General features: G+C 28.8%; 1 long non-coding RNA gene across 1 annotated transcript; it reads left to right on the top strand.

Moving 5' to 3' along the window:
- LOC121120959 (uncharacterized) lies at nucleotides 1-2760 on the top strand. Its single transcript, XR_005865283.2, has 3 exons — nucleotides 1-1924; nucleotides 1986-2360; nucleotides 2422-2760. It is a non-coding gene; the product is annotated as an uncharacterized lncRNA (long non-coding RNA).
- Nucleotides 2761-10852: the final 8092 nt, after the last annotated feature.

Genomic DNA, 10852 nt, shown 5'->3' on the forward strand with positions numbered 1-10852 from the left:
AGTTGTGTGTCATAATTCTTGATAATTTTGGCTAAAATAGAATCATATTTTAGGGGTAGATTTAAAAAATTGAATAATTACTGTTAGATAGTACAAAATTCAGAGCTCCATTTCGAAATTAGTAAATATTTTATACTTTTTACTGATAACTTGATCGTCATTTGGTGTGGATGACTCAAAACATTTTTATATGTATTTCTATAAATGACATCCGTACCAACATCCTCCATTAATTAAATGATGGTTCCTCGGGAAGGGATAGACTTACCCGTGTATTTCTCCATTTTTGAACGTAGATGATTAGCAATGGGTAAGGGTATATACATGCAATAAGCATCTTTGTGTGATCAGAGTTAAAGTCTGACTTGTTGTATTCGTCATTAACTTGATATGAGATGAGGATAATGAGTGGCATGTAATTCTAGACAGGGGACTAAAGTCACATTTATATCGACAAACCATCTGTTTCTCATCCGGTAAGTATTTTCCAAATTCCTGAGCCTCCATTTTCAGAAATCCAGACAGAAGGCGACGTTATTTTAGGCATTTTATTCAGTTCTCTATCGACTATCACCATCTAATATAATATTAATATTGAATAATAATGGCGGGAATGATAACGTTCTTCATTGATAGAAGAAGATGTATATTATTTAATCAATGATGTCATAAGTATTTCTTCTCTTCTCCTCGCTCACTTTTCTATTCTTACCAAAATAATTTTGATAATTTACTACATAAATAGCTTTTGCTCTAAATCTTTAAGATGGATTTATTTCTAACATTTTTTTTTAGTATATTTATTGTCTAATTTTATGATTTTGATATTTACTTTATTATTAATAATTAGTTAGATCTCATTGGTAGAGATATATCTATCCTGTGCACAATTGTATATAGCAACTTCCACATGAAGAAGAGGGGTGATTATCTTTTTGATTAAACTCCACGTCTCGCTTGTGTTTTGCAACCTAAAGTTATGACATATTTAACTGGATTCCGGTGTCAGAACAAGAAAATATTATTTGGATCAATCTATAATTTCAATATTCTGTATATATAATTTATTGTTATTAGTTATATGATTTCAATTGTTTAATTGTGTATGTTTAACATAAATGTATGATGGTATATTTTTTATTATGTAGATTATATTTAATTAAAGCCTTCTTTTTTAAACCTGGAACTTCAAATATATTTCGAAATACTCTACTTTGTCGTTTCATTAGCTATAATTCTGAGAATAAGGTTAATAATGAATTACAATTTCATGGAGGGTGACGTTATAAATCTACTGTAACGGATAAAAAACGTCTAAGTCAATTATACGTAGTATATCTACATTAAACATTTTGCTAATAAATACTTTCGTTATACCCTCAAAAATCATAATAAAGCAGGCAGATGATAATCACATCAGTATTTTAAACAATGATACCATATGTATTTTTCCCCCCTTCTCCTTGCACGCGTTTTTCTCTACAATATTATCAACTTAAGTCATTTGTAGGGTTGTTGGAATCATTGAAAAAGAAAGAATTTGATTGGTTGAAAGAGATTATATGAAAAAGGAATAAAACACGTTGTTAGCATTGCATCTTCTAAACATATTTTCCACAGTAATGTTTTAATCATCAGCAAAGGAACTTTCCTTTTCTGCTCTCTCACGTGCATCATCATCATGCCGAAGAAAGCGTGCCTTTTTTCATGGGTTTCTAACAACGGAGGTACTGATGTGTGGAATTAGGATTAGGAAAATTAATGTATATCTTGCCGTTTTTGCGGTTTCTCGTTCTTTATGGCAATTAATCCACCACTCCAAAACCTACTATCACATCAACAACTTATAAGTCTTCAAGAAACAAAAGATTAAAGGAGACGAAGGAGAATTAAACGGTTTAATTTTTCAGTTAATTTTCAATTCGTAAATATTAACAATATTTTTAAATAATTTGTTACTTTATTGCCTCATTTCTATTCTTTAGATTTCGTGACAAAGTCATCCTTTATGGTCAGTGGTCACTAAGAAGTTACGAGGACACTTCCTGTAATAATGGGTTTGATGGTCTCTAACTAACAATATAATTTGTCTTGCATAAATTTACAGCATATAATATGCATTTATAAAGTTATTTATAGGGAAGTTATATATTAATAATATACAACAATCTCTCTTCCTTCATGTGCAAATAAATAAATAATTTAAGTTAAAGATATATTCTAAACGATACTCTTTTCATTGGGTTAGAATAGATATTTACTTTGAACTCTGGATCTAGCGACAGATACAATTGCACCACTCTCATCTGTAGCTATTATATATTTGAAGTAATTTCCATGGACATCCAATGCATTGATGGGTAAATTATTCAGTTCAAATTTTTGAATAGAGTTGATGATCGAAATTGAGTTTTCTTTTAGACACCTGCATACTCTTGCATAGTGACCTCTCTTACCACCAAGTAACTTCCTCGCGAAGTAAAAGTATTTCGACCAAATTTAAGACTATTTCTTCCTTACACTTAGATTGTGTTGACAGATTTTTCTTTATCTAAATGGTTTTACGTCCCCATGTAAGGAATAAACATCTACAGCCTCCTACAAAAGTTATTTTAGTTTGCATTTAATTTATACACATGCTATTTACGATTTGTTATATCCAGCTTGAATACTGATATTTGTAACCAAAGTTTTATATTATGACAATTAATATTTAATAATATTTGTATCATACAATAAATAAAATAACTAACATTAAAACATTTTCTTGATAATATTATTTTGATTAAATAGTACCAAGTAAAGCTATATTTTTGTGAAGGAAAGTTTCTATATGTAGTAAATTTTCAGATAAGTTGTAATGTTAAAAAAATCAAAATTGAGATATCTTATAATTTATCAGTATGTTCGAAATTACCCATCGGCCATCAAGTATGATTTATGAATAAATGTTTGTGTATGTCCAAAAGAAAACAGAGGAACCAGATAGTAGGATCATTAGGTTTTCCAATATTACATAGTCAATAAATATTACTTTTTTATAACTTAAGGATTAGCTATGGTTCATAGGCTTCAAAAAGTGGTGTTCGGAAAACTCATAAAAGGCAATAACAATTGCTTCAATTGTAACAAAACGGGGGTAGTTGCATTGGGTGTAGCATTATAATTAGCAATTATGTGTATCCTTCATGATTATAGTAGGTTGTTATATAAGCGGTAGAGATATATCTATCTTGTGCACAATTTTATATAGCAACTTCCACATGAGCAGAAAGGGGTGATGATCTTTTTGATAAAACTCCACGTCTGGCTTGTGTTTTGCAACCTAAAGGTATGATAAATTTAACTGAATTCTGATGTCAAACAAGAATATATTATTTGGATCAATCTATTATTTCAATATTCTGTATCTACTTTAACGGATAAAAAACGTCTAAGTCAGCTATACGTAGTACGTCTATATTTAACATTTTGCTAATAAATACTTTCGTTATACCCTCAAAAATCATAATAAAGCAGGCAGATGATAATCACATCAGTATTTTAAACAATGATACCATATGTATTTTCCCCCCCCCCCTTCTCCTTGCACGCGTTTTTCTTTATAGGATTATCAACTTTAGACATATAATTCCAAAGTATTTTTGCTGTAGTACAATAATTAATAGCCATTTAGTGGTGTTTTCGAAACTAACCAAAAGTAGGAAACTTAATACACCAGGAGGAGACATGATCCATTGTAGTAGGAGACATGGTACAAGTTAGGATTACACATGTTACAACAGAAGGCAAATTGTACAAACTGCCATTTGTTATATTCAAGCATTTATTTTACTTTTTATTACGGTTTGTCAGCATAAAGTATATACATAAAATTATATATATAAGAGAAACAAATAAACACTTTACAGAAATAGAGCATAGTTAATAATGAAATAAAAAAAAATATATTTTTTTTACGATTTACTTTGATTGATAATAACATGAAATTACACTAAAACACAATTAAATATAATATATATATAGTACGATAAGATATAATAAAAATAGGGTGTAACAAGTCTCCTCCATAGTGTTGGAATCAGAATAAATGATATGAGCTAAATATTGAAACTAATAATATATTACAAAAATGTTAATTAATTGAACAACATGCTAGACCATAGCATTCAATAAAATAAAATAAAATTCACATGTTTTATAATAGAAATATATATCGAATAACACTTAACTAAAATGTTTACTTTTTGTGTCAAAAATTTCAATGTCGAAATTCTTTATAACTGTAGGCATTAGGCAAGCCAGGTTTTATGTTGATTTGATAAACAAAGGGAAACGTTCAATTGTATAAGAACAAGGTAGTTAGATAACTTTACGATTTAAGTGTTAACATGTCTCCTCCGTAAAAAGTATCACCACTCTCCCCTATACAAAATAGGTTCTTCCAATATTTAATTTTAGCATCTATGAAACGTTTTTTGTAAGTACAATGTATATATATACTTTATATTTAATCACTTTGTTTTTCCTTTACCTATCAAATTGGCTTGTGACACATATTAATGGCTTTTCTAAAAATGTTTATTGTTTTTTTTTTATTACAGTTTTTGCTTTTCCTGTTGTTCATTATAAAATGTTATAAAATTACTTAAATCCATATATAAAAAAAATTAAATTACATTTATTAATAGTGATTGGAGCTTTTGAAGGTCTCGTCTTGATTTCAACCCCTTTAAATGTCTTAGTGTCGTATTCGTGACTAAGAACAAAACAGCAAGATTAAAATGTTTACATACATTCGATCTTTTTTGTCTAGATCCTATTTAGTCTTAATTAGAACTGCTGGCACGGCCTTCATTTCCCCCTCCTATGTAACGAATATTTTATACGGGAATATTGAAGAGAAATATCCGAAATGTTTACTCTGAAATTGGCAGCCATAATCTAATCGAAAGAAAATATGAATATTTTTTTTGAACAAAAATATTTCCAAACAAAAAAGACATATTTAAATGTGTAGCATAGAGGCTTCCTCTAATAAAGTTGTAAAACTCCTATACTAGTATTAATCTAGACTTTCAAAAGTTTCAGTATTGAAAAAGATGGGCATGTTACCAACATTCATTGGTAATTCAAAAATAAAAGTTAAAGGTATTGTATAGAGCGGTTTTTAACGCACATTTTGTGTATAGTTTTTTTTTTTTTTGGATGGAGTTTCCAAAAGGGTTCGATGTCTTACAACTTATCATTTTGAACCGGTTAAATTCATTTGGATAATATTTTCTGTATATGTTTAAATTATATAAAAAGTAATAATAATAAAAAAATTACATTTATATATGAATATATTAGTTATAAATTTAAATATAACACATAGACCTACTTATTTGAAATATTGAACTACCAATTTCGAAAATCTATTTTTTTAATATCGTACAATACATATTTTTTATTTCTTTTAAACATTGAACATTTTAAATTTGTTCGAATGAAGAAAAAGTACAGTTGGGACTATGTATCAGTGAACAATATCACAATATTTATTTTATCTAATGTATGTAAATTGTTACTCACTAAGGAGATCAAAATCTATAAGTAGTTATATATATTTATTCAAATATATTCAACCATTACAAAAAAAATGAAATTTTCAAATAAAACGTAAAAAAAATGGTTCAACTTTTTCCATTTATACTAAATTCACTATGTATTACACATACTTTATGGACTACCCATAAAGTCATATAAATATTTCTGGAGATAATTACAATTTTATTAATATAATTCAATTTATAATTAATATAATTGCAATAATTTTTTTTTTTAAATTGAAAACACAAGATATACAAAAAACCATATTTGATGTATATACTACCAAATAAGAGAGTAAAAAGGGAAAAATGTTTTTACCTCTTACTTAATAGCGCGGAAGTATTAAATACAAACACGCAACCTTTTATATACGCCAAACTTTTTTTTATTTTTAAGAAGATAAGAGTTAATTAGTAAATAAATTGAGTACTTCTCCTCAATTCAAGAAATAATAAATGAATTTTGACTCATTTGTAAAAAAACAACAACAATTAAAAGAAACCCATTTATAGTTTAAATATTTAACTTTCTCATAGCATTGAATAGACAGGGGACAATTGCAACTGGAACTGACCTGGTATAAAAACATTTTCCGGTTAGATATTTTACAAATGATTATATGAAGCTTTATCCTCTATAGATTTTTTTTGTTTTATCACAATATGACGTGAGTGTTGTTTACTGTTTAGTTATATTCAGGGGCATAAGCAAGATTTTTTTTTTTTTTGCTACATAATTAGCCCGACTTTTTTTAGAAAAAAAATCATAAAAAAAATAAAACTCCTTCAAATTTTAAATAATTATTTTTAATAAGAAACAAAAATCCCTTGATGGGGGGGGGGGCACAGTTACTCTAGGTTTCTCCTCCTGCGTACGCCCCTGATATTAGTTTGTAGACATGGCAACAGTGAGTAGTGCCGTATTGTAGAAGCATAATACAACTCCCTGAATACTATATAATTATTATTATTATTTTTTGAATACTCCAAAGTCTCCTCTTTTCAGGGAGATTGACACCATTTCAGAAAACATATCTGTAGACAAATGGACAAATTGAAAAAAAATCGCTTCTATGGGAAAAAAATTGTTTATTTATACTTTTTGAAAGAAATAGAATGAAGCGCTGGATTGAAATAGCATTTCCACGTCAAGAAGTTTTTTCCCTCAGGATTCATCTCCAGCTCACTTCCCACTCATTTCAAAACTAGTGTAAAAAAATTCAGCATTTTTGGAACAACTTTATGTGTCCTCTCTCTTCATCTTATTAAAATCCCCTGGACTTTTCCATTTAGGGAATGTTGGAGAATGAGGTCAATGCTTATCTTTCACTAAATAAGGGTGGCAATTGATAAAAAATGTAACTAAATTTCAGATGATGTAATACTTGCCAGTTGTAATGCAGTTTGGAAGAGATTGCTGTAAGAAGGCCAAAGGTGGCCATTTTGAATAAATTCATATTTTAAATATCTATAATTGACAAATTAAATGTTTCAAAAGATTTCAATAAAATTGGACAGTTGTTTTTGATTTAGAGCCATTTATTATTTGTGACACAATTTTAAAAGCAACCCTGTAATATAACCAAATATTTTAAATACATATTCGAGGCTTTATATTCCAATTTGTGGGATGAACTAAGATACCCTTTAGTTTTTGGTATAGGGTATACTTTAAGTGTAATTTGCGACACACCCAAAGGGTTAACAATAATAATTTGTTGATAGAAATTGATAATAATTTGCAAAAAAAGAAAATAATACAAATGTAATCCACACTTAATTTATTTTTTCATTCTACTTACATTTAATTTGACGGGTCACATTTTATATATCTTTAAAAAAATAATGTGACTTCAGATGGATTTAGCACCAAGTATCTGATTTTAAGATAAAGTTCATCGACACCCAATAAGTAATAGTTTTGACCAATGTAGGGTATTCCTCCCCTAGTACATTTATATTGACAAGCCCTGACTTTATTGGATTTTTTGCACTGTGGTAGTGGGAATATTCATTTATATATTCACCGATCCCATAAAAGTTTATTCTTTCATGTTTGCTTTTTTATAAATAAGCACGCTTTTTATTCATTAAAATAAAATAAAGTACTTCGTTATACAAAATTTGTATTAAAATAGACAAAGGTTACATCATTGATATATCCATAGAATTTTCAAAAATTTATTAATCGACATCCCAAGTACTGTAAATGCTGCATTTAAAATTATTTTTCTCATTTTTGAGTTACATCTTGTTAACATTGTTAATATATAAATACACCACAAAATAATATATATTAGTATTGGGGTTCGGTCTGGAAACCGTTATGATTTTTAGAAGACCAAGCTAATTCGGTCATTTTTAGAAGTTCGGTCTGGACTGGTATCAAAGAAAAATTCGGTCTGGATCTGTCTTACAAAAATTCGGTATTATTGATATAAATGTTTTTCTTTAGTATAAATTTAAGTGAAGTTTCTTTTTTGTCAGAACTACAATGAAGTTAGATGACTACAAGAAGGAGCAATTGTACCACCAAGGAATAAATAAGTAGATAAAATCATGAAATATCTTTTGGATAAAATGTCCTTAAGAACATATCAATCAGTTGACGAGGTAATGGTTAGAAATGACACAGTAGAAAAGCAGTTATTTATTTTATTATCCAGTGGTTGTGGCTTAAGTTTATTTGTTCTCTTGTTTGAATATTATAATATAAGTGAAAATTAGTAAACTGTAGTGATCTCCACAATATGCAAACAATTTTATTATTTAGGAAGATTATATAATGATAATGAAAAGTAATGATGAGGATTCCAACAGTTCTTCAAATATTTGATTAGAAATTTTACCATTTTTGATCCTAAGATTGATGATGCAATTATTATTTATCACATGGAAGGCGCTGTCTAGCCTATAAGATAATTCATTAATATTTTAAAGAAAAATAAATATTCCTCTTAAAAAAATATGAATTAAGTTTCTACTACTGTAGCTTTATAAATTTTATTAGATCTTTCTTATTCATTACTAAATAATATTTTTGATTACATTTTAGGAGAGGTATGGTGCCCCTTCCATTCAATTGCATATAAATTATTAGATTTGGCCATAAATTCAAACGACAAAGTAATAAATATATATCAAAAACATGTTTCACCATTTTTCTTTTAAAAAACCACAAATGCTGTTTAAAATACAAATGGAGTATCTTTCTATAGAGTATCCCAGGATAGATAGTATATTTTTAATCTATTTGATGAATTATTTACAAAGTCCCGGATCGTGAACATATGTGGTAAGAGTTCCTCTTTTGGCTTTAAGTGTTGTTCACATAATACAGATTATGCTGATCGACTCCAGAGTGAACCATTAACGTCTTCTCGTGTGAGACCAATCTGTCATTTAAGACATGTATTTTCATTTGGAGGGAACTCAAAAGTACCCAGGTACGACACAAGACTATGGCATATTTATAAGTTATAATAATGACTAACTTACAAGTTACAAATATCACAATATTGCAATTTACAAGTATGAAATATTATCAATAAATAATGTAATAGATCTTATAAGTTATAATTAGTCAAGCATACAGCGAGGTCACCCAACAGTTGATTTGATCTAACGTGACACTAGCGGCCTCATGCAATCAATGAGTCCTAGCTATATTGAGTCACACCACCTTGCAGATAATATATCCTTTATAGTTTGTTCGTGCCCTTTTGGTTTGTTTTGTATTCCAAAAGACTCTTATCCTAAGACAGTGATGGCAAAACCATAATATAACACAAGTATTCCTTGTGACACCAAAAGAAATTCTGTCTGACATACTGGTGAAAGCTAATCGGACATTTTTATCATTGATGGTCAATGTACAATAGTGTTCGTTGGCTTGTAAATTTTTTTTTGAACGATTTGTAAAACGCTTAAAATAAAGTCTTTCTTCACATGAAAATTAACACCAGTTTTTCCCAGTTCGCTCATATATATTTTACAGATGTATTAATAAATTTATATAAAATGTTACATAATTAAAAAATAATTAACTAATTCATTAAATTTTATCTTCTTTTATATTTAGTTTTTGTTGACTTGATTGTTTTGTTTGCCTACTGATGATGTTAGTTTTACCTGCATAGTAAAAATAATAATTAAAAAAAATATATGCATTTACACGACTTTACACGTCGCCTGAAGGCCTTATAAGAGTTGATAGCAAATACCTCTAACAAAAAGTTCCCATATCTCTTAGGACAAGAATCGAGCCATATTACCTACGCAAAATTTATAATTTTTATTTCTTGGCGGACGTATGAGAGGGGGCACCGTCCTGAGTCCAAACGTAGTTACCTTTCGAGTAGTTTGTCTTCAGTTATGTCATGATGGTGTACCTAAGCCTCGATTTTCTGTCCAACATTGAAAAGAACGGAGGTATCTTTTTTCCATTACAACGCGAAGGGCCATTGTTTGGGCCAGATATTTGGTGTGGTAAATCCCTTAGCCAGCGGTCGGTCAGATGGTTGTGGAATTGATCAACTGTGAAGATCATCTTTTCTGAGAAAAGTTTCGCGATTGACCTATTTTTGTTGGAAGATCCCAGTTTGGAATTTTCTGCAAAAAGTAATATGATACATTATTTAGATTTCCTATTTTTGTTATTGTTACCATTTTTGATATTTAAGCATATGTATTTTTATAACCTTACTCTGATCATCGACCCAATAGCTAATTTTTTTTTGTCTCTATATTTGTAAGTAAAAGATGGTAAAATGGTAGATATTCAAGAGGTTCATATAAGAAAGGTGCATTTCTCTTTGCTCTGCCGAGTATGAATATAACAGCCAAAATTTTAGTACTTGAAATGCTTACATGCACATATGGAGTTGAATGTGCATGCCCAATGAAGAAGGATATTTATTATAGTAATTAGTAAACAAAATTGTGATGAATGAAGATTCAAGTTTTACCTTTATTTATAATGGCGCACCTCCATGAATATTGAAATTTGATAAAAAATATAAAAATTCCTTATAATTTTGTATTGATTTGGCATAACCACGTAATTTCTTAATATCAATTCAACAAATAAAAGTAGTCCAACCATCACATAATTTGGGGATTTTTTAGAAATTTTATTTGACTAAAATCATTCGTTCATGAGATATAAGCATTTTAATGAAGACTTTTCGAAATTTATACGTGTCGTAATGCAGTTTTATTAATCAGGATCGGTCTTAAAAACTATGAACCCTATTGTATGG

The sequence above is a fragment of the Lepeophtheirus salmonis genome, chromosome 6, assembly GCF_016086655.4.
Source record: "Lepeophtheirus salmonis chromosome 6, UVic_Lsal_1.4, whole genome shotgun sequence".
Taxonomy (NCBI): domain Eukaryota; kingdom Metazoa; phylum Arthropoda; class Copepoda; order Siphonostomatoida; family Caligidae; genus Lepeophtheirus; species Lepeophtheirus salmonis.